Here is a 26,765-nt window from a genome sequence, read left to right on the forward strand (position 1 = left end):
TTCATTTTCTTATAACCGTTTGTACACAGTAATCAAGCCGTTTCTATGGGTTTTCTTTCATTCGCACGTAAATGACGAAAATAATATTTTTCTTGATACAGTACTATAAGTACAAGCCATTTCGTACGTCTATTTTCACTGCCTTTTGACTTTTATGTAACAGATACAATGATCGTTACAGAGCATATACCACGTCATGTTCTAACATAACTGACCCAGATCTTTAGAATACATAATTTTACAAGCAAAGGTTACGTAAAAGAAGACAGCAATGAGTTTTTCGAAGAAGAAAGGGCTTCACAGAAGATAAAAGCAACATGAGAAACAATAACATCGAATTTTGCTCGTCGTAATGCATTTTCTCCTACAGGATAGCGTACAGAAGTATGCAGTAACGGATTCCAGATGCCGGCCGGTGTGGCCGTGCGGTTCTAAGCGCTTCAGTTTGGAACCGCGTGACCGCTACGGTCGCAGGTTCGAATCCTGCCTCGGGCATGGATGGGTGTGATGTCCTTGGGTTAGTTAGGTTTAAGTAGTTCTAAGTTCTAGGGGACTGATGACCTGAGTAGTCAACTCCCATAGTGCCCAGAGCCATTTGAACCATTTTTGGATTCCAGATAGTACTGAGAAAACAGGTAGAGTACATTTATTTGCACAGGCATAACACGTACTCTCAACAGTCGGAGGAGATATTTAATTTCAGCGTCTTCCACTGACATACTCTAACACGGAGGTACAATCAGGGTTTCTTCACTGACTGTAAGAGATTTACTACAGATGTCGTATGTGAAGTGAAGACAAGGATTAATTATAGATGAAGTATGTGTAGCAATGAATTATGCAATTTTATATTGAAGATGTGATGAAATAATAGGAAGTGAGGATAGCGAACTTTTTATGACTATTATAAAGGCGTTTATCATTTATGATATGAAGTGTGCTAGGAGTTGTTACGGATTACGTGATGTTTTTAGCCTTGGTGCGTGAGTTGTTGATTGTGTTTTGCTGTGTATCTGTGACGAGTGCTATTTCTGACGGCCTGTGACAAGGTGTTGCAAAACGATAATACAAGGCTATGAAGTCATGGGAAGATAAACACTTTCATTCAGCAGAATGCATCTTTTTGTGAACAGCAACGTGAAGGATTGGAGACCCTTATTGCCATGCCATGTACTTGCTTTGATCGATTTGTGACTTTGCTTGAGCTAATCGGTTTTCTTCTCATTCACAGGATAATATCATTTGTCATTGTGTTCCGCCTATAGTTAGTCGACTTCATCGGAAAGAGATAATTTCCTATTTATTGTCATTCTGCACGTTGACTTTGCTTGTTCACAGACATTAAGTACTCGTCTTGATACTGCTTAAATTTTGCATTTGGGGTAATTATAAGTAACTGGCGTGTGCATAAGTTAAAGTTTTCGGAATACATTTTCATTTGCTTTGTCTTATGACTGACAGATGACAGACAAATGTGATAATTTCTTTTTTCCTCTACAGCAGTAAAATATTGTTCACATTTCTTTCCTGTCCTTCCCTTTAGGCTGCATCCTTCCACGAGTGTACTCAAGTATATAAAAACATACACTGTGCAGAAATCACTATTGTACTCTTGCATAACAACACGAGTGGTCGACTCATGCACGTGTACAATGTAAGAAGACTGATAACAATGTTTGCCTATCGATATTTTCAGAATGCATTGTACATGTAATTATTACTATATTTTAATGTTCCTTTTCTCTCACACAGTATAAACGTCTTAGCTTTATTTTCTTTCACTGTATTGTAACAGAATATACGTACTTTGTGAAAGTGGCACATTCGTGGACTCGAGTATAGTTATTCTTTGGACTGTGAGAAAGTTGAACGTATTATTAACGTTTTCTTTACCACGGCATGCCGCATCGATTATCGTGATTTTGGGTGACTTCACAGACATTTTGTTAAAGTGACATGGAGGTACCTTCTGTGAGCGGTCTGGTTCTGAGTTGTCACTGGATTTGTCGCTGACACGTACGGAGTGCACCAAGTCTGCTCTCAGCCGCCCCCCACACAGTCACGATACGACGCTTTCACCTGGTGAGGTGTTACAACGTCACGAGTGCTGGAAGACACTCCAGCATGTGCTACATAGCGTGCTGTGTACTGTCAGGCCAACAGCTGCGTGTGTGAAAACCACGAAAAGACATTGCTTCGATACATATTTGCTACGACTAAAAGACGACGTAATCACAACTAGTCTCACGAGATTTTGAGCAGAATAACGATCAAAAATGCCTGAATTAATTTTTTCCCTCATTTGATAACTTAGTAGCTAGTGCACAATAATGGAGGAGACAATTTTCTCAACTTGCGCACACTTCTTTCAAACGAAATGTAACGTATTCTGAGTACACCTGAGCACATATGTAAACAACATTTGTAACTTGACATAGCGTTCACCTGAGCACGAAATCGACGAAGCTTACTGCAAAATAATTTATGAGCGAGTAGGCGCCTCCACTTACCAAACAATTACATTACGCGGTAAGCTATTTTCATTTCAGGATCTGTTTGCCACGAAAATTATTAACGGACAGGGACCATTTCACGAACAGTAGCATTTTCGGAGCATAAAGGCACGGGGACCACTTTGTTTATATTAAAGAGATTAATAATCAACAGGATTTAATCAGTTTGCACAGAACGTATTATCACACTGGTAGATATAATAGACACGTTATTGCAGGGAAAAGAACAGCCACAAAAGAATGTGTATCGTGCGATTATCAACATATCAATTGACTCACGTAATTTCACCGCGGTAACTGACTATGGATCTCCAGTTACATTGATTAGTGACGCAGCATGTAATAAACGCTATCAGAATAATTCTTGCCCTACAGTCGTATTAGAAAATACTCAAGCTAGAGGAGCAGTTTCAGGAAAAGGAGTAGATGTAAACCTAGAGACACACACCTATAATTTGCTGTTCAAATCGACATATTTTATGCAGAAGTGCCGCAACACGACGAGGTATGGACTCGCCTAATGTCTCAAGTAGTGCTGGAGGGAACTGACACCATAAATCCTGCAGTGCTGTCCATAAATCCGTAAGAGTACGAGGGGGTGGAGATCTCCTCTCTGAACAGTATGCTGCAAGTTTGACAGCCGGCGGAAGTGTTTAAAATCAGAAGAGTGTTCCTGGAGCCACTCTGTAGCATCTCTAGACGAGAGGGATGTCGCATTGTCCTGCTGGAATTCCCAAAGTCCGTCGTTGTGCACAACGGACTTGAATGGACTCAGATGATCAGACAGGATGGTTACGTACTTGTCACCTGTCAGGGTCGTATCTAGACGTGTCACGGGTCCCATATAACTCCAGCTACACCATTACAGCGCCTCCACCAGCTTGAACAGTCCCCTGCTGAAATGCAGGGTCCATAGATTCATGAGGTTGTACCCACATCCGTACACGTCCATCCACTCGATACAATGTGGAAGGAGATTCGTCCGACCAGGCAACGCGTTTCCAATCATCAACAGTCCAGTGATGGTGTTGACGGGCGTAAAGCTTTGTGTTGTGCAGTCATCAAGGGTACACGAGTGGGCCTTCGGATCCGAAACCCCTTTTCGATGATTTTTCGATGAGTGGTTGACACGCCGACACTTGTCGATGGCCCAGCATTGCAATCTGCAGAAATTTGCGGAAGGGTTGCACTTCTGTCACGTTGAACGGTTCTCTTCAGTCGTCGATGGTCCTGTTCTTGCAGGATGTTTTTTAGACCGCAGCGATGTCGGAGATTTGATGTTTTGCTGTATCCTGATATTGTAGGTACACCAATGAAATGGTCGTCCCGGAAAATCCCCACTTCATCGCTACCTCGGAGTTGCTGTGTCCCATCGCTGGTGCGCCGACTATAACACCGCGTTAAGACTCACTTAAATCTTGATAAGCTGCCATCGTAGCAGCAGTAATCCATCTGTGTAGATGAACTACATGCCGTACAGGAATTTGTAGATATAATTTTTATCAAATTAAACAAATAAAGACACATCCCTACATCTCAAAGGCAGCTTTCGAGCAGGGCATGTTCTGTTTTCAGATGAAAGGCAGTCGACTGCAGAGTTAATGGTGGCAGGCAGGCGGTACTCGTTATGCTGCAGATGAAGAACAGGAGAATAAGCGTATTACTACATGGCGTGTATGAATCTGTAATGAGTGTGTGAGATAATGGCATTTAATTTCTAAAAAATTAGCCAGATGTAATTACCTACCAAGTAACAGAAAGTGGTTTTCAGTTATCCACATGTTAAAGACAACGTAGGCGTAGTTTATCTTCTCTTCGCAGAATAGTAGTAGCGAGGTCTCTAGAGTTGTGGTACCCGTTGTGGATGTCCAGTAATGTAAGTCGGTGGGTGAACACACGCCGTGGGTTCTCGACCATCTGAGTGCACAGCTAAGTGAACGAGACACGATGAGTGTGGAATTACTTGCAGAAGCACAGGCTGCTCCTGCAGGGGGACCGGAGGTAGAAATTAAATTTTGACCTTCCGCTTGTAAGGAAAAATTCGAAAGAAAATGTTCGACACAAAATGAGAGGAAGTGCTCATGACGTTCGGTCGTATTACCGTATATCGAATCACTCCCCTGAATATGGTCCAAAGTAGCGCAGTGAACTTCCATAAAAACACAGAGTTGTTTTAAAAGCTTCACGTTTTTATGGCCATTGCCATTCAGCTGCACCCGCAGTACAACTGATTGAGGAGAAACTGTGTCTGACTCTAAATTAGATCATTTATAGGTCGCTGCTCTGTTGCACTAGGGCAAGAACCTTTTCTCTAGCATTATAGAAGCAGTAAATATTTTGAGTACTATTCCACGGAAACGGTGACTGTGGAACGATCCTCCAATACTCTACGAACAGCAAAGCCTTAGAACCGAATCAAGACAGAGAAGGGAGACTGGCTGCGTTGTTCCTGCTGAGCGAACACCGAAACTACGTGAACGAATACGGCGAAGTTTAAGAAAAGGAAGTATCAGAAACATCTGAGTCCAATCCAAGAACTTAAATTATTGTATTGTTACGCGAATGCATTCTTATGTTTAAAATGTTTATTGAAAGCAGTTTGTCGCCAGTTTTCTGTTTTCTCTATCGAGAAATGATGCCTGGTTTGCCTACTCCCAATTCTTTGCGAATAGCATGACCTGCCCCCTCCCGCCACAATTCCTCTAGTTTATGTCGTGGGTACTCCCTTCGATTTCGCATTCATGGGGAGAAATCGTGAGGATAAGGAGTCATATGCATGAAAAGATATCATTAACCAGAGAAGATTCTCGGGGCGAAAGAATATTTTCTCAGAAAGTTCTCAGTTTCGTATGAATCAAAAATTGGAAGCGTATCCTCCGACGAGAGGGTTTCCTTCCCACTGCCTCCCAACCTCCCTGATAAGTTTCTCTGTGTGTGTCGTCTGCTGTGTCACGCACAGAACGCACTCGTATCGTCAGACTTCATTCAGCTCGCTCAAACAGGCGAACCGTTCAGTGTACAAAGATGGAACTGGGATCATTGTGTTCTGTAAAGAGTTGCACTACGTTTAGATTTCACTTTTATGTGCGGCAGCAAATTGTTAAGACGATTAAAGACAATTTAGAAAAATGCATTTTCTGCGATCGTACTGAATTTACGACATGTGGGAACCTTTTCTGTTACTGAAGTTAGGTCAACATATTATGTGAAGGAAATCTTAAAATTACATGATTTTTCATCTACTCCAAACCGTAACTGTGGCAGAGTTTTCTAAGACGAGGTAATTTTGTTTAAATACGAATGGTGTGCTCGCGTGTCAAGGACGCAAGCGATCGCCCGTGGGGTTCGTTACGAGAAACCGATCGCTAGGTTTGTAATCAACCAGCTGTTAATTTTTCTGGTTGGCCTATATTTCTAACTTAACAAAGTGTAAGATTTACGGTGTGAGAAGACATGATGATGAATATCCGGAAACGTCAGCGCACAGGTGTTGTGTGTATACCAAAGTCTTCTCGTACATCAGTGTGAAAACTTGGGTCTGCTAAATAGCAACAAAAATATTTTAATTTTCACTTCGTTTGAAAGGTCGCCCATCTCTTCTTTCACGATTTTTTGGAAGGAAATTCGCCATGCAAAAATGTTTTTATTGTAAATCTCGTAGAAGTTTCTACGGTTCCTCTCTTCTGTATTTCTTCCGGTACGTATACCTTCTTACCTTACAGGCAATATAAACTCTGCCTTTACTACCAAAAAGTCTGTAAAAGCTAACATCAACAGAACTTACTCAGCTCGATGTTATGCTACAGAGCACACTTCAAGAAACGGTGAATGTTCTCGGTTCTGATTCGGTCCTCTAGTTTTATTCATACGAAATCGGAGGATTTTTACCGACTCCCCCCACTCATTTACTCAAGCTGAGAAATTTCTCGGGTGAAGCATATTCTCCGTCACGCTTTATTCGTGCGAACCTGAGAACGTTCTCCACAATTTCGAGTATAAAGTACATTCTCCGCTTTATTCATACGATCGAAGATCGCCATTCTGAAAGTTGCACCAAACCATGATGACGCACACTTAGAGAGGTAATTCGGCTCAGAAAGTTTTCGCTCTGGTCGGCGGTAAGTACTGGGTGTCCAGCAGGTTATTTCAGAAACTGTTACATTATTGACTCTGAAGCTGCAAATCGAAATGTACAAGTGTATCCCAAACATAGCAGCACTACTTGTGGGGAACGTTTACCCCACAGGAAGCAATGAACTGTTTTTCTCCGACGTTAGTACCACATACCTGTCAATTTTTGCGGGCTTTCGGCAGAATCGGGTCCGGCCAAGAGATATTTAGGTCCTTTTCAATTAACAGGGTCCAACACTGGGTTGTCACTTGCCAGAAACGTTCTATTACATAGTGTTTGCGTGTTTATTCCTGTTTCCTTTCTCTTTAATCTTCGCTCCTTCCACTTGGGGATTCCGAAATCAACCCCTTTTCCTCTTCCATTTTCCTCATCAGCGACGTCCCTGCAACATTGCCGCTCTCACTCCAGCCTGGAGAACTGAAGTCGGCGTCTGAGGGACATCTCTGTCGCTGCTGCAGTTTAGCGTGGAATACGACTGACTAAGTGCTGGCAAGCTTAGCCCGAATTATGCACAGCTTTTCTCCTGTTATTTAATTTACGATTTCCCAAGACCATTTGAAATTAATTTTCAAGGTTACTGCGACCCCATGTGGTGATTAAAGTACATTAAAGAGAAAGCGTGTAATCCATTTAAAGTTGTGGATGATAACAAATCGAACACCACATTGCATTCCAGCATTGCTGGTGGGGGGCACCACGAACTTGTAAGTCATTTTCAGCCAGGTATCCCGATACTTTTGACCACATAGTGTATGTGAAGGCACCGTCAAGATCTAAAATGGATGTTTCAGCATCAAGAAAGTGCTTAATGGTCTAAGTCAACGACAGACAGGTAGCAAATATGGTTTCCAGTCATTAAACAATCGAGCCACAGAATCAACATCAGTACAGTAGTTAAACGTGTAATGAATCTCATCTGAAAAGATACTATGAAAGATACTGGTTGACATGGCCAAAGATGAATATCATGTCTATGTTGGACAATCCATGTTCACAGGAAGATCGTAGGTACATAAAATCAAACATCTATGGAAGAATTATGTTATCTGTGAATACATTTATAAATAAATACATCTTTGGAAGGAAAGTGTTATCTGTGACCACAAGGTGTACACATTATGGTTATAGCACAAAAATATGACATCATGGCGAAGGAAATACCCACATCATACACTGGTTCAAATGAGAAGCATGTCCATGTGCCATACATAAGCACGGTACAGAAAATTGCGAAAGTTTGTAATTAAAATATTTTGCGTTGTAACCAATATGTTGCAGACCGCTATAGTGTCAGGCCTATGGCCTGAATGCCGAAGTTAACAGCGAAACGGATCAACATATCAGCAGATCGAATTCGCGCAGTCTCTACTAATTAGGTCTAGGGAGATGAGAAGCCGAGGTAACGGGACAGTACTGTACTGGTGTTAAGGATGAGAATTACATTGGCACAAGGACGATATGGACGCCTCATTTTGTTGTTGTTGTGGTCTTCAGTCCTGAGACTGGTTTCATGCAGCTCTCCATGCTACTCTGTGCAAGCTTCTTCATCTCCCAGTACCTACTGCAACATACAACCTTCTGAATCTGCTTAGTGTATTCATCTCTTGGTCTCCCTGTATGGTTTTTACCCTCCACGCTGCCCTCCAATACTAAATTGGTGATACCTCGATGCCTCAGAACATGTCCTACCAACCGATCCCTTCTTCTGGTCAAGTTCTGCCACAAACTCCTCTTCTCCCCAAATCTATTCAATACCTCCTCATTAGTTATGTGATCTACCCATCTAATCTTCAGCATTCTTCTGTAGCACCACATTTCGAAAGCTTCTATTCTCTTCTCGTCCAAACTATTTATCGTCCATGTTTCACTTCCATAAATGGCTACACTCCATACAAATTCTTTCAGAAACGACTTCCTGACACTTAAATCTATACTCGATGTTAAGAAATTTTTCTTCTTCAGAAACGCTTTCCTTGCCATTGACAGTCTACATTTTACATCCTCTCTACTTCGACCATCATCAGTTATTTTGGTCCCCAAATTGCAAAACTACTTTACTACTTTTAAGTGTCTCATTTCCTAATCTAATTCCCTCAGCATTATCAGACTTAATTCTACTTCATTCCATTATCCTCGTTTTGCTTTTGTTGATGTTCATCTTATATCCTCCTTTCAAGACACTACCCGTTCCGTTCAACTGCTCTTCCAAGTCCTTTGCTGTTTCTGACAGAATTACAATGTCATCGGCGAACATCAAAGTTTTTATTTCTTCTCCATGGATTTTAATACCTACTCCGAATTTTTCTTTTGTTTCCTTTACTGCTTGCACAATATACAGATTGAATAGCATCAGGGAGAGGCTACTACCCTGTCTCACTCCCTTCCCATACACTGCTTCCCTTTCATGCCCGTCGACTCTTATAACTGCCATCTGGTTTATGTACTAACTGTAAAAAGCCTTTCGCTCCCTGTATTTTACCCCTGCCACCTTCAGAATTTGAAAGAGAGTATTCCAGTCAACATTGTCAAAAGCTTTCTCCAAGTCTACAAATGCTAGGAATGTAGGTTTGCCTTTCCTTAATCTTTCTTCTAAGATACGTCTTAGGGTCAGTATTGCCTCACGTGTTACAACATTTCTACGGAATCCAAACTGATCTTCCCCGACGTCGGCTTCTATCAGTTTTTCCATTCGTCTGTAAAGAATTCGCGTTAGTATTTTGCAGCCGTGACTTATTAAACTGATTGTTCCGTAATTTTCACATCTGTCAACACCTGCTTTCTTTGGGATTGCAATTATTATATTCTTCTTGAAGTCTGAGAGTATTTCGCCTGTCTCATACATCTTGGTCACCAGATGGTAGAGTTTTGTCAGGATTGCCTCTCCCAAGGCTGTCAGTACTTCTAATGGAATGTTGTCTACTCCGGGGGCCTTGTTTCGACTCAGGTCTTTCAGTGCTCTGTCAAACTCTTCACGCAGTATCATATCTCCCATTTCATCTACATCCTCTTCCATTTCCATAATATTGTCATCAAGTACATCGCCCTTGTATAGACCCTCTATATACACCTTGCACCTTTCTGTTTTCCCTTCTTTGCTTAGAACTGGGTTTCCATCTGAGCTCTTGATATTCATACAAGTGGCTCTCTTTTCTCCAAAGGTCTCTCTAATTTTCCTGTAGGCAGTGTCTATCTTACCCCTAGTGAGATAAGCCTCTACATTCTTACATTTGTCCTCTAGCCATCCCTGCTTAGCCTTTTGCACTTCCAGTCGATCTCATTTTTGAGACGTTTGTATTCCTTTTTGCATGCTTCACTTACTGCATTTTTATATTTTCTCCTTTCATCTATTAAATTCAGTATCTCTTCTGTTACCCAAGAATTTCTACTAGCCCTAGTCTTTTTATCTACTTGATCCTCTGCTGCTTTCACTACTTCATCCCTCAGAGCTACCCATTCGTCTTTTACTGTATTTCTTTCCCCCATTCCTGTCAATTGTTCCCTTATGCTGTCCCTGAAACTCTGTACAACCTCTGGTTTAGTCAGTTTATCCAGGTCACATCTCCTTAAATTCCCACCTTTTTGCAACTTCTTCAGTTTTAATCTACAGTTCATAACCAATAGATTGTGGTCAGAGTCCACATCTGCCCCTGGAAATGTCCTACAATTTTAAAACTGGTTCCTAAATCTCTGTCTAACCATTATATAATATATCTGAAACCTTTTAGTATTCCAGGGTTCTTCCATGTATACAACATTCTTTCATGATTCTTGAACCAAGTGTTAGCTATGATTAAGCTATGCTCTGTGCAAAATTCTACCAGGCGGCTTCCTCTTTCATTTTTTAGGCCCAGTCCATATTCACCTACCATGTTTCCTTCTCTCCCTTTTTCTACTGTCGAATTCCAGTGACCCATGACTATTACATTTTCGTCTCCCTTCACTACCTGAATAATTTCTTTTATCTCATCATACATTTCATCAATTTCTTCATCATCTGCAGAGCTAGTTGGCATATAAGCTTGTACTACTGTAGTAGGCGTGGGCTTCGTGTCTATCTTGGCCACAATAATGCGTTCACTATACTGTTTGTAGTAGCTTTAACCGCACTCCCCTTTTTTTTATTCATTATTAAACCTACTCCTGCATTACCCCTATTTGATTTTGTATTTATAACCCTGTATTCACGTGACCAAAAGTTTTGTTCCTCCTGCCACTGAACTTCACTAATTCCCACTATATCTAACTTTAACCTATTTATTTCCCTTTTTAAATTTTCTAACCTACCTTGCCGATTAAGGGATCTGACATTCCACGCTCCGATCCGTAGAACGCCAGTTTTCTTTCTCCTGATAAGGATGCCCTCTTGAGTAGTCCCCGCCCGGAGACCCGAATGGGGGACTATTTTACCTCTGGAATACTTTACCCAAGAAGACGCCATCATCATTTAATCATATAGTAAAGCTGCATGCCCTCGGTAAAAATTACGGCTGTAGTTCCCCCTTGCTTTCAGCCGTTCACAGTACCAAAACAGCAAGGCCGTTTTGGTTAGTGTTACTGGGCCAGATCAGCCAATCATCCAGACTGTTGCCCCTGCAACTACTGAAAAGTCTGCTGCCCCTGTTCAGGAACCACACGTTTTTCTGGCCTCTCAACAGATACCCCTCCGTTGTGGTTGCACCTACAGTACGACTATCTGTATCGTTGAGGCACGCAAGCCTCCCCACCAACGGCAAAGTCCATGGTTCATGGGGGGAATAAACAATACAACACATGAATTAACTTCATTTTTATACAAGGGGTCACGTTTGCATAGGGGAGTGAGCCATTAAAATTCGTCAGATTACACTTGAAAGTGCGTCCATTCCTGCTGAGGTTTTTTAATTCTTGTGTTAGTTTATTGAAACTGAAGAATACTGCACGTGCGACCCTAGGTGCGATCGAAATGCAGGGTGGATTTCTGCGAAGTATTAACTGAGTGAAGGCTGCTAATTCTCGGAGAAAACCACGAAGTTGGACAAAAACTTTTAGTTCGAATACATCCATTATCTTTTAGAGCAAACACCAAGTGTCAGAAACTTGCACTACTGTATAACGATCGTTTCGGATTCGACGAATCCCACTTCCGAACGTAATACATCTTGAAACACTCAGAACGAAAGCTTCGAGAGGTGTTCATCACATCACCAACACAAAACAGTTCATTGAATAATTACTTGACTTTCTACTCGTTAATGATGACAACACCACACCGATATGGAAGGCGATTATAATTAAAGTTAAACTTGGAAAACGCTGTAGAAATAACACCACTGGTCAGAATAACGTCGAATTGCAACGGAATATTATCGGAGAAGGCGGGAAACGTACGGCAGAAGAAAAAAAAAATAGTGTGAAAATTGATCAGTAGATGGTGCTGTAAATGTCAGAATACGTAAATGGAAACACCTGCCATGCGTACGACCCAGTGAAGTTGGAATAAACACGCCGGGTACACGGCTTTTCCTCCTTTCGTGTCTGCTACAGAATTGTCGGATATGGGCAACGGAAAATCCACACGCAAATGAACCAGTACCACTTCATCCTGAAAAGGTCTCTGTGTGGTGCGGGTTTACGTCATCGGTTTATCATAGGGCCATATCTTTTGTAAGAGACAGGTGCTTCCGCTCCTGTTACCTGTACCGTCACTGGTAAGCGCTATCAGTGTCTTTTGCGCAACCACTTCAGTCCAGCTCTTCAACAGCGTGGGTGTGTGGATGAAATCATTTTTATGCAAGATGGCGCACCTCCGCACATTGAAAATGCAATTAAGCAGCTGCTGAAGCGCCATTTCCGAAATGATAGAATTATCAGCCGCCATTTCCCTACAGCCTGGCCGTCCCGATCACCTGATCTTGATCCGTGTGACTTCTGGCTGTGGGGCTGTCTGAAAGATGTTGCGTTCAGTGTTGAGACTACGAACTTAGCTGCCCTGAAGGCATGCATTGCGCAACACACTCTGAACGTGATCCGGGAACCCACTACGATCAGTTGTGGAACGTGCTGTTTCTCGACTTCAACTGGTTGCAGAAAACGGTGGACAGCATATTGAATATGTTTTGCGCCAGTCACACGGAAATTAATAATCAAATTTGATTTTGATTGATGCTTTTTATGCGGTTTTTGGCCTCAGGACAATTAAAAACCGATTTTTCCCAATCCATGTGATATGACCTTGCCCCGGTGGATGGGCTTACGTAGTTAACAGTACCACACCGGTACACACTGAAAAGTACAGTTTCTTTGACATCAAATGTACACCTTAGGCATTATTGTATAATTCATTTGTCATTTGTAGTCGACCACATTAAATTCTGATGCTTAAAGCGCCATGTACTGCTATATTTTGTAACTATCTATTTTTCTACTGCCATGCGATTTCCCCCTTCTCCAATAATATTCTGTTGCAATTTGGCGTCATTCTGACCAGTGATGTTATTTCTACAGGAGTCTGAAAGTTTAACTTTAATTATAATCACACAGTATATCAGGTACGTTCTGACAACACGAATTTCCTTTTTTATGACATCAACCCTTTCTACACAATAGTTAAACTTTTTCTTCATGTTTTCCTTCATTGACATGTATGTGTACTGGACAATAACATTTTTTCCCTCATACAAGCCATCACGTATGTTTCCACTGTGTAAGAGGTATGTGCTGCCTGCGATATGTAAGCTATAAGAGAATCTGAGACCAAAGAGCAGTGTTGACTGCAGTACGAACTGTGTAGCAGTAGCAGTAAGTTGTTGCCAGCGAGCAGTCGCCTGTCTGCGCTTGTCAGTCCTGTCTGGTGTATCATGTTGGCTGGGCCGGTCGCGGTGCAGCGATGCCGGAGCCTGAGTATTATTGTATAAGGTAAAAAAGCAGCCTCGCGCATATCTAGTAATATTATGTAATCTCACATGTAAATCTTTTAAAAATGTCCTAATAATAACTTTGTCTAATTTCTAACAAGCATTCATTTCAATTTAAAGAATTTAATACTTTTTTTAATGCATGATCATTCCAATTGTTGCAAAAGATAAATCATTTGCTTCCTTTCATAAATAACAAATGTATAGGCCAGCATTGCACAGAGCTGTGCTGTAGAAAAGCTATTGTAAGAGCAGATAGTTGCCGACTTTATCGAGGTGAGAATTTTTGCTTTTTATTCAGAGTGATCTTACAGGGCCATGACGCAGCACTGCTGTCATCCAAATTTTACCAAGTTACTGAATTTATTTTTTATTACAAGGTTTAGGAATTTTTCTGTTTCGAGCTTATACTAAATGAGAAAAGAATTTTGTAGGTACATTAAATAGGAACCAATTTTATTCAGAGGTTACACAAAAAATAGAATCATATTATTATTATTATTAATTAAAATTTTTGTGAGGTTACACAAAAATTAGAATCATTAACCAAATAATATTTAAAATTATTTCGTGTGGGGAGGTTACAATTGGCGACATCCGTCCAGGATCGTATTTCTTTGTGAATCTCTGAGAAGTAGTTATATATCAGCTCTTATTTACTTAAATGTAGTTTGCATCAGGCGCAACGCATTTACTAATTTGTCACTCTTACTTTCACAGATCATCGGCAATTTATTGCTCTTTGTTGTAATTGTGTTCGTTCCATTTTTGGTTTGTCATTGTTTCATTTTTGTGCTTAATTTTGATTTGTGAAAAATGCCGCGAAAAACTGTTAACAGTACATCGCGATGTGCAATGAGTGAAATAGCTGACTCGAATAATTTGACCGATAATACTTGCGACACTCAGAGTAATAGTGATAATCTCTTAATTACAGATAATCAGTGCGTACCGACCGCTAATATTGATTTTGATCCTAATAATGGTTGGTTGGTTTGTGGGATTAAAGGGACCAGACTGCTACGGTCATCGGTCCCTTTTTCCAAGTACTAAAAACACCCACAGAGAATAAAAACGATTAACAGAATAGAGCACAGACGACACAGAACAAGAGAAACTGAGACAAAGACCAGACAAAACGAACTAAAATCACACAGTGTGTGACGGTGGTTGGCCGACCATAGAAATAAGAAAGGAAAAGCCTACCACTTAAAACACATTAAAAATCAGTTTAAAACCGGAGGCCAAAGGCCATAAGCAACACAAAACAATAAGATAAAACAGAAACACTTAGATTAGATGATAAAAAACCCCTGCCCGAATAAAACGTAAAACTAAGTCAGCCGTAGCAGATTCATCTGTTAAAAGGGCAGGGAGCGTGTCAGGCAGTGCGAACGACTGCCTGAGCACAGCTAAAAGCGGACACTCCAATAAAATATGTACCACAGATAAAACGGAGCCGAAACGAAATAGAGGCGTGTCCTCATGGCGCAATAAGTGGCCGTGCGTAAGCCGAGTGTGCCCAATATGCAGCCGGCAGAGTTCAACAGACTCCTTGTGGGAGACCCGCATGGACGACCGCCACACAGTCGTCATCGCCTTGATTGGATGGAGTTTGTTGGGCGTGAGCAGATTGCGCCATTCAGCGTCCCAAATCGAAAGAACTTCGTGGCGTAAGACTGCCCACAAATCAGTCTCTGGGAGGCCAATCTCCAGAGATGACTTACTAGTGGCACCTAACAATGAGCAAACGAATTGTCATGACAGCATGCCTTGCCAAGATCACGCCCTGCCAAGACAGCATGTTTAGCCAAGACAGCACGCCTTGCCAAGGCAGCACACCTAGCGAGACTGCACACATTGCCATGGCAGCAAGCATTGCCAAGGCAGCATGCATTGTCATGACTGCATGCCTTGCTAAGACAGCATGCCATGCGAAGGCAGCATGCCTTGAGAAGGCAGCACACATTGCAAAGACAGCACACCTTGTCATGACAGGATGCCTTGCCCAGACGGCACACCTTGCCAGGATGGTACGCCTCGCCAAGACAGCACGCCTTGCCTACACAGCTCGCCTTGCCAAGACAGCACGCCCTCCCAAGGCAGCATGCCTTGCCAACACAGCACACCTTGCCAAGACAGCACACCTTGCCAAGACAGCATGCCTAGCCAAGACAGCACGCCCTGCCAATATCGCATGCCTTCCCAAGTCAACAAATCTTGCCAAGGCAGCAAGCATTGCCAAGACTGCAGACATTTCCAAGGCAGCAAGAATTGCCAAGAAGTCACGCCTTGCTAAGAAAGAACACCTTGTCAGCATGCCTTCAGGAGAAAGCACGCCTTGCCTAGACAGCATGCCTTGCAAAGACAGCATGCCTTGCTAAGACAGCACACCTTGCCAAGACAGCACGCCCTGCCAACACTACATGACTTGCCAAGACAGCACACCTTGCCAACACAGCACACCTTACCATTACCAAGGCAACATGCCTCGCGAAGACTGCAAGCCTTGCCAAGACAGCATGCCATGAAAAGACAGCACACTTTGACAAGACAGCACACCTTGCTAAGTTAGCGCACCTTGTCAAGATAGCATATCTTGCCAAAACAGCACACCTTGCCAAGACAGCACATCATGCCAAGACAGCACACGCTGCCAAGACATCGCATCTTAAATTGATGGCATGCCCTGCCAAGACAGCACGCCTTGTGGAGACAACATGCCTTATCAAGACAGCACACCTTGCCAAGACAGCACACCTTGTCAAGACAGGATGCCATGCCAAGACAGTACGCCATGCCAAGACAGAATGCCTTCCCAAGTCAGCATGCTTTCCCAAGACAGCACTCAATGCCAAGGCAGCACGCATTGCCAAGACAGCACACCTTGCCAAGGCAGCACCCCTTGCCAAGGCAGCATGCCTTGCCAAGACAGAATGGCTTGCCAAAACAGCACACATTGCCAGGACAGCAGGCCTTGTGACAACAGCATACCTTGTGATGACAACATGCCTTGCCTTGCCAAGACAGCACACCTTGCCAAGACAGCACACCTTGTCAAGACGGCACACCTTGGCAAGACAGCACATCTTGGCAAGACAGCACTCATTGCCAAGGCAGCACACATTGTCAAGACAGCATGCCTTGCTAAGACAGCACACCTTGCCAAGACAGCACGCCTTGCCAAGACATCATGCCTTCAGAAGACAGCACGCCTTGCCAAGACAGCATGCCTTGCCAAGATGGCACACCTTGCCGAGAAAGCACACGCCTTGCCAAGATGGCATGCTTTGCCAAGACAGCACGCCTTGCCAACACAGCATGCCTTGCCAAGGCAACATGCCTTGCCAAGACAGCATGCCTTGCCAAGACAGCACACCTTGCTGAGACAGCTCGCCTTGCCATGAAAGCACGCCTTGTCAAGACCCCACTACTTGCCAGGACACCATGCCTTGCCAAGAAAGCACCCCATGCCAAGATGTCACGCCTTGCAAAGACGTCACGCCTTACAAGGACAACACGCTTACAAAGACAGCACACCTTGCAGAGACAGCACGCCTTGCAAAGACAGCACACCTTGCAAAACAGCACACCTTGCAAAGACAGCATGCCTTGTCTCGACAGTATGCCTTGCCAAGACAGCATGCCTTGTCAAGAGAGCACGCCTTGCCAAAACTGGACTCATTGCCAAGGCAGCACGCCTTGCCAAGACAGCAGGACTTACCAAGACAGCATGTCTTGCGAAGACAACAAGCATTGCAAAGACAGCACACCTTGCCAAGACAGCACACCTTGCCTAGACAGCACGCTGTGCCAAGACAACACACATTGCAAAGACAGCACACCTTGCATAGACAGCATGCCCTGCCAAGACAGCATGCCTTGCCAAGACAGCACGCCTTGCCAAGACAGCACGCTTTGCCATTAAAGCACGCCTTGTCAAGACCCCACTACTTGCCAGGACACCATGCGTTGCCAAGAAAGCACCCCATGCCAAGATCTCACGCCTTGCAAAGACGTCACGCCTTACAAGGACAACACGCCTTACAAAGACAGCACGCCTTGCAAAGACAGCACGCCTTGCAAAGACAGCACACCTTGTGAAGACAGCATGCCTTGTCTTGACAGCACGCCTTGCCAAGACGGCATGCCTTGTCAAGAGAGCACGCCTTGCCAAGACCGCACGCATTGCCAAGGCAGCACGCCTTGCCAAGACATCATGCCTTGCCAATACAGCACGCCTTGCCAAGACAGCACACCTTGCAATGGCAGCAAGCCTTGCACAGACAGCACGGATTTCTTAGACAGCACACCTCGTAAAGATAGAAGGCTTGCGAAGACAGCACTGCTAGCCAAAGCAGATCGCCTTGCCAAGACATCATGCCTTGCCAAGACAGCACCCCTTGCCAAGACAGCATGCATGCCAGGACAGCACACAATGCCAAGACAGCACGTGTTGCCAAGACAGCATGCCTGGTGGCAACGGCATGCCTTGAGAAGACAGCGCACCTTGTGAAGACAGCACAGCTTGCCAAGACAGCACAGCTTGCGAAGAAAGCACACCCTGTCAAGACAGCACGCCTCTTCAAGACAGCGTGCCCTGTCAACACAGCACGCCTTGTCAAGACAACAAGCCTTGCCAGGCCAGCACACCTCCCAAGATGGCACGAATTGCCAAGGCACAACACCTTGCCAAGACAGCACAAATGGCCAAGACAGCTCGCCTTGCCTAGACAGCACATCTTGCCAAGACAGCACACTTTGACAAGACAGCATGACTTGACAAGACATCACATCTTGTGAAAACAGCAAGAGTTGCAAAGACAGCAGCAAAGACAGCACAGCTTGCTTAGACAGCACGCCTTCAAAGAAAGAAGGCTAGCGAAGACAGCAAGCCTTGCACAAAGAGCACAGCCTGCTTAGTTAGCACGCCTCGCAAAGAAAGAAGGCTTGCAAAGACAGCATGCCTTGCCTAGGCAGCAGGCCTTGACATGACAGCACACCTTTTCAAAACAGCACATCTTGTTAAGACAGCACGCATTGCATAGATAGCACCTATGCCAAGACAGCATGCCTTGCCATGACAGCACACCTTGCCAATACAGCACATCTTGACAAGACAGTATGCCTTGACAAGACAGCACACCTTGATAAGACAGAACACCTTGACAAGACAGCACACCTTCAGAGGACAGCATGCCTTGACAAGACAGCACACCCTGACAAGACAGCACACCTTGACAACACGGCACACCTTGCCAAGACAGCACGCACTGCCAAGGAGGCATGCATTGCCAACACAGCAGACCTTGCCAAGACAGCACACCTTGCCAAGACAGCACGCCTTGCCAAGACAGCACGTTGCAAAAACAGCACGTATTGCCAAGACAGCACGTGTTCCCAAAACAGCACACATTGCCAAGACAACACACCTGGTGACAATGGCATGCCTTGCAAAGACAGCATACCTTGTGAAGACAGCACGGATCATGAAGACAGCACGCCTTGCAAAGACAGCATGCCCTGTGAAGAAAGCGAGCCCTGTCAAGACAGCACTCCTTGTCAAGACAACACGCCTTGTCAGGGCAGCACGCCTTCCAAGACAGCACAATTTGCCAAGGCACGACACCTTGCAATGACTGCAAGCCTTGCCCAGACAACACACATTGACAAGACAGCAAACCTTGACAAGATAGCACACCTTGACAAGACAGCACACCTTGACAAAACAGCATGCCTTGACAAGTAAGCATGCCTTGACCAGGCAGCATGCCTAGCCAGGACAGCACCCCTTGTCAGGACAGCATGCCTTGCCAAGACATCACACTTGCCAAGACAGCACACCTTGCCAAGACAGCACAACTTGCCAAGACCGCATGCCTTGCCAAGACAGCACACCTTGTGAAGACAGAATGCCTTGCAAAGGCAGCACGCCTTCATAGACAGCTCGCCTAGCAAAGACAGCATACCTCATCAAGACAGCATGCCCTGTCATTACAGCGTGCCCTGTCAAGTAAGCACGCCTTGTCACGACCACTGCCTTCCAAGACAGCATGCCCTCGAAGACAGCATCTTGCCAATACAGCCCACCTTGCCAAGACAGCACGCCTTGCCAAGACGTCAGGCCTTGGCAAGACGTCACCCCTTGCCAAGACAGCACGCCTTGCAATGGCAGCACACCTTGCAAGGACAGCATGCCTTGTTAAGACAGCACACATTGCCGAGACAGCACACCTTGTCAAGGCAGCATACATTGCCAACACTGCACAACTTGCCAAGACAGCTCGCCTTGCCAAGACAACTCGCCTTGGCAAGAACGCTCGCCTTGCAAAGACAGCTCGCCTTGCCAAGACTGCACACATTTCCAAGGCAGCACTCATTGCCAAGACAGCACGCCTTGCCAAGACAGCCCACCTTGCCAAGACAGCACGCCTTATCGAGACAGCACACCTTGCCAACACAGCATGCCTTGCCAAGGACACTTGCCTAGCAAAAACTGCACGCCTTGCCAAAACAGCACGCCTTGAAAAGACAGCACACTTTGCCAAAACAGCACTCCTTGCCAAGACAGCACACCTTGCCAAGATAGCACACCTTACCAAGATTGCATACCTTGCCAAGACAGCACACCTTGTGAAGACAGCATATGTTCCCAAGACGGAACACCTTGCATAGACAGCATGCCCTGCTAAGACAGAATTTCTTGTGAAGACAGTGCGCCTTGCCAAGACGGCATGCCTGGCCAAGACAGCGTGCCTTGAAAAGACAGTACACCTTGAAAATACAGTGCGCATGCCAAGGCAGCACAGGTTGCCATGACAGCACACATTACCAAGACAACACTCCTTGCCAAAACAGCACACCTTGCCAAGATTTCACACAATGCCAAGACAGCACGCCTTGCCAAGACAGCACACATTGCCAAGATTGCACACCTTGTCAAGACAGCACGCCCTGTCAAGACAGCGCACCTTGCAAAGACAGCACCCCTTGTCAAGACAGCACACCTTGCCAATACAGCACGCCATGCCAAGGCAGCACACCTTGCCACGACAACACACTTGCCAATACAGCACGCCATGCCAAGGCATCACGCCTTGCCAAGACAGCACGCCTTGCCAAGACAGCACACCTTTCAAAGACAGCACGCCTTGCAAGGACAGCACGCCTTGCAAGGGCAGCATGCATTGCAAGGACAGCATGCCTTGCCAAGACTACGTGTCTTGCCAAGACAGCATGCCTTGCTAAGACAGCATTCCTTGCCTAGACAGTACGCCTTGCCAAGACAGCATGCCTTGCCAAGACAGCACACCTTGCAAAGACAGCACGCCTTGCCAAGACAGCATGCCTTATCAAGACAGCACACCATGCCAAGACAGCACACCTTGCCAATACAGCACTCCATACCAAGGCAGCACCCCTTGCCACGACAGCACACCTTGCCTAGACAGCACTCCTTGCCAGGACAGCACTCCCTGCCAAAACAGCATACCTTGCCAAGATAGCACACCTTGCCAAGATAGCACACCTTGCCAAGACAGCACGCCTTGCCAATACAGCAAATGTTGCCAAGACAGAACACCTTGCATAGACAGCTTGCCTTGCTAAGGCAGCATTACTTGCCAAGACAGCTCGCCTTGCCAAGATGACACGCCTTGCCAAGACATCATGCCTTTCCAGGACAGCACGCTTTGACAAGACAGCACGCCTTGCTAAGACAGCATGTCTGGCTAAGACAGCATGCCTTGCAAAGACAGCACACCTTGCGAAGATACCACATCATGGAAAGACAGCACACCTTTTGAAGACAGCACACCTTGAAAAAGACAGCACACCTTGCCAAGACAGCACACCTTGCCAATACAGCACGCCATGCCAAGGCAGCACGCCTTGCCATGACAGCACACCTTGCCAAGACAGTACTCCTTGCCAAAACAGCACACCTTGCCAATATAGCACACATTGCCAAGATTGCACACCTTGTCAAGACAGCACACCTTGCCAATACAGCACGCCATGCCAAGGCGTCGCGCCTTGCCAAGACAGCACGCCTTGCCAAGACAGCACGACTTTCAAAGACAGCACGCCTTGCAAGGACAGCACGCCTTGCAAGACAGCATGCATTGCAAGGACAGCATGCCTTGCCGAGACAGCTCGCCTTACAAAGACAGCACACCTTATAAAGACAGCAAGCCTTGCAAAGACAGCACGCCTTGTCTTGACAGCATGCCTTGCCAAGACAGCATGCCTTGTCAAGAGAGCACGCCTTGCCAAGACCGTACGCATTGCCAAGGCAGCACGCCTTGCCAAGACAGCAGGCATTTACAAGACAGCACACCTTGCGAAGACAGCAAGCAAGACATAATGGCTTGCCTAGACAGCACATCTTGCAAAGAAAGAAAATTTGCGAAGACAGAAAGCCTTGCAGAGACAGCAGGGCTTTCTTAGACAACACGCCTTGCAAAGAAAGAAGGCTTGCGTAGTCAGCATGCCTTGCCAAAGCAGAACTCCCTGCCACGAAGGCACGTCTTGCCAAAACAGCACGCCTTGCCAAGACAGCATGTGTTACCAAGACAGCATGCCTGGTGACAACAGCACGCCTTGCCAAGGCAGCGCACATTGTGAAGACAGCACAGCTTGCGAAGGCAGCACGGCGTGCGAAGAAAGCACGCCCTGTCAAGACAGCACACCTTGACAAGACAGCACACCCTGCCAAGACAGTACACAATGCCAAGACAGCACACCCTGCCAAGAGAGCACACCCTGCCAAGGCAGCACACCTTGCCAAGAAAGCATGCCTTGCCAAGACAGCACACCTTGAAAAGACAGCACACTTCGCCAAGACAGCACACCTTGCGTAGAGAGCAAGCCCTGGCAAGACAGCATGCCTTGCCAAGACACCATGCCTTGCCAAGACAGCACGCCTTGCCGAGACAGCAGGCATTTACAAGACAGCACACCTTGCGAAGACAGCAAGCATTGCAAAGACAGAATGGCTTGCCTAGACAGCACATCTTGCAAAGAAAGAAAATTTGCGAAGACAGAAAGCCTTGCAGAGACAGCAGGGCTTTCTTAGACAACACGCCTTGCAAAGAAAGAAAACTTGCGAAGACAGCAAGCCTTGTGCAGACAGCAGGGCTTTCTTAGACGGCACGCCTCGCAAAGAAAGAAGGCCTGCGAAGTCAGCACGCCTTGCCAATGCAGAATGCCTTGCCATGTTGCCAAGACAGCACACATGCCAAAACAGCATGCATTGACAAGACAGCACGTGTTGCCAAGACAGCATGCCTGGTGACAACAGCACGCCTTGCGAAGATAGCGCACCTTGTGAAGACAGCAAGGCTTGCGAAGTCAGCACAGCTTGCGAAGAAAGCACACCTTGTCAAGACAGCATGCCTCTTCAAGACAGAACACCCTGTCAAGACAGCACGCCCTGTCAAGACACCACGCCCTGTCAAGGTAGCACGCCCTGTGAAGACAGCACTCATAGTCACGACAACACGCCTTGACAAGGCATCATGCCTTCCAAGACAGCACAAATTGCCAAGGCACGACACCATGCCAAGACAGCACAAGTGGCCAAGACAGCACGCCTTGACAAGACAGCACGCCTTGACAAGACAGCACGCCTTGACAAGAAAGCACACCTTGCCAAGACAGGATGCCTTTGCAAGACAGCACGCTGTGCCAATACAAAACACCATGCCAAGACAGCACGCCGTGCCAAGACAGCATGCCTTGCCAAGACAGCACGCCTTGCCTAGACACCACACTTTGCGAGACAACACACCTAGACAAGACAGCCTGCCTTGACAAGAGAGCATGCCTTGACAAGACAGCATGCCTTGACAAGACAGCACAACTTGACAAGACAGCACACCCTGCCAAGACAGCACTCCTTCCCAAGAAAGCATGCCTTGTCACAACAGCACACCTTGCCAAGACAGCACGCCTTGCCAAAATAGGATGCCTTCGCCAGACAGCACGCCTTGTCAAGACAACACACCTTGCCAAGACAGCACACCTTGCCAAGGCACCACACCTTGGCAAGACAGCATGCCTTGCGAAGACAGCATGCCTTGCCAAGACAGCATGCCTTGCCAAGACAGCACACCTTGCCAAGGCAGCAAGCATTGCCAAGACTGCACACATTGCAAAGGCAGTGAGTATTGCCAAGACATCACGCCTTGCTAAGACAGCACGCCTTGTCAGCACGCTTTCACGAGACAGCACGCCTTGCCAAGACATCACGCCTTGCCAAGACAGCACGCATGCCAAGACAGCAGGTATTGCCAAGACAGCATGCCTGGTGACAACATCACTCCTTGCGAAGATAGCACACCTTGTGAAGACAGCACGGCTTGTGAAGACAGCACGGCTTGCGAAGGGAGCACGCCCTGTCAAGACAGCATGCCTCTTCAAGACAGCACGCCCTGTCAAGACAGCATGCCTTGTCAAGACAACACGCCTTGACAGAGCAGCATGCCTTCCAAGACAGCAAAAGTTGCCTATGCAAGACAGCTTGTGAAGACAGCACACCTTGCCAAGACAGCATGCTTTGACAAGACAGCACACCTTGACAAGACAGCATGCCTTGACAAGACAGCACACCTTGACGCGACAGCACACCTTGCCAAGACAGCATGCCTTGCTAAAAAAGCATGCCCAGCTAAGACATCAGGGCTTGCTAAGGCAGCACAGCTTGCTAAGAAAGCACGCCAAAATATAACAGCACTCCTTGAGAAAAAGCACACCTTTGGTAAACAACACACCTTGCCAAGACTGCACACCTAGCCAAGACAGCACACCTTGCCAAGACAGCATGCCTTGCCAAGACAGCACATGTTGCCGAGACAGCACACCTTGCTGAGACTGCATGTCTTGCCAAGACAACATGCCTTGTTAAGACAGCAAACCTTGCCGAGACAGCACACCTTGCCAAGACAGCACGCCTTGTCAAGACAGCACACCTTGCCGAGACAGCACACCTTGCTGAGACAGCATGCCTTGCCAAGACAACACGCCTTGTTAAGACAACAAACCTTGCTGAGACAGCACGCCTTGCCAAGACAGCATGCCTTCAGAAGGCAGCACGCCTTCAGAAGACAGCACACCTTCAGAGGAGAGCACGCCTTGCCAAGACTGCACGCCATGCCAAGACAGCACGCTTTGGCAAGACAGCATGCATTGCCCAGACAGCACACGCCTTGCCAAGATGGCATGCCTTGCCAAGACAGCACGCCTCTCCAAGACAGCACGCCTTGCCAAGACAGCACCCCTTGCCAAGACCGCACGCCTTGCCAAGAGAGCACACCCTGCCAAGACAGCATGACTTGCCAACACAGCACGCCGAGCCTAGACCCCACGCTTTGCTATCAAAGCATGCCTAGCTAAAACATCACGGTTTGCTAAGACAGTATGGCTTGCTAAGACAGCACGTCATGCTAAGACAGCATGCCTTGAGAAAACAGCACATCTTGTGGAAACAGCACACTTTGCCAAGACAGCACATCTTGACAAGACAGCACACATTGCCAAGACAGCACACCTTGCGAAGACAGCACACCTTGCGAAGGCAGCATGCCTTACGAAGACAGTGCACCTTATGAAGACAGCATGCCTTATGCACACAAAACGCTATGCGAAGACAGAACGCCTTGCTAGGACATCAAGCCTTGTTATGAACATATGCCTAGCTAAGACATCACGGTTTGCTAAGACAGCACGGCTTGCAAAGACAGCACACCTTGTGAAGACAGGACGCCTTGTGAACACAGCAGACCTTGCGAATACAGTACACCTTGCGGAGACAGCACACCTTGCAGAGACAGCACACCTTTCAGAGACAGCACCCCTTGCGAAGACAGCAACCCTGGCGAAGACAGCTCACATTCCAAAGACAGCATGCCTTGCAATGACAGCACGTCTTGTGAAGACAGCACACCTTGTGAAGACAGCACGTCTTGCAAAGACAGCACGTATTGCAAGGACAGCACGCTTTGTGATGACAGCACACTTTGCGAAGACAGCTCCCATTGTGAATACACCTCGCATTGCAAATACAGCATGCCTTTAAGAGACAGCATGCCTTGCGAAGATATCCCTCATTGTGAAGACAGACCACCTTGCTAAGACAGCACGCCTCATTTAGACAGCATGCCTCACTTACACAGCACGCTTTGCCAAGGAAGCTCATGTAGCCAAGACAGTATGCCTTGCCATCACAGCACGCCTTGCCAAGACGACACGCCTTGCCAAGACAGCACACTTTGCCAAGACAGCACATCTTTATAAGACAGCACACCTTGCCAAGACAGCACGCCTTGCCAAGGCTTCACACCCTCCTAAGACAGCACACCTTGCCAATACAGCACACACTGCCAAGACAGCACACCTAGCCAAGACAGCACACCTTGCCAAAACAGCACACCTTACAAAGACAGCACACCTTGTTAAGACAGCACAGCTTGCGAAGACAGCATGCCTTGCCAAGATAGCACACCTTGCCAAGACAGCACACCTTTCCATGACAGCATGCCTTCTCAAAACACCATGCCTTGCCAAGACAGCACACCTTGCGAAGGCAGCACATGTTGTGAAGACATCACACCTTGAGAAGGCAGCACATGTTGTGAAGATGCATTCCATGATAAGACAGCACACCTTGCCAAGACAGCACGCCTTGACAAGACAGCACGCCTTGCCCAGACAACACACGTTGCCAAGACAGCACGCCTTGCCAAGACAGCTCGAGTTGCCAAGACAGTATGCCTTGCCAAGACCGCAAGAGTTGCCAAGGCAGCTTGCCTTGCCAAGACAGCATGCCTTCCCAATACAGCACGCCTTGCGAAGGCAGCATGTGTTGTGAAAATGCATGCCTTGCAAAGATAGCACGCCTTTTGAAGACAGCGTGACTTGCCAAGCCAGTGGGACTTGCCAAGACAGCATGTCTTGCCAAGACAGCATGCCGCACCAAGACAGCACAGCTTACCACGACAGCACACCTTGCCAAGACAGCACATCTAATTAAGACAGCCTGCCATGCCAAGACAACACGCCTTGTTAAGACAGCAAACCCTGCCGAGACAGCACGCCTCCCAAAGACAGCATGCCTTGCAAAGACAGTGTTGTGGATTGGCAAGCCAGCCAACCCACTTGGAGGAAGCCGAAAGGCAGGCGTTTAAGCTCATGCAGGCTGGTGCGAGGTCTGGAACAGGACACGGAAAT

Source organism: Schistocerca cancellata, chromosome 11 (assembly GCF_023864275.1).
Source record: "Schistocerca cancellata isolate TAMUIC-IGC-003103 chromosome 11, iqSchCanc2.1, whole genome shotgun sequence".
NCBI lineage: Eukaryota > Metazoa > Arthropoda > Insecta > Orthoptera > Acrididae > Schistocerca > Schistocerca cancellata.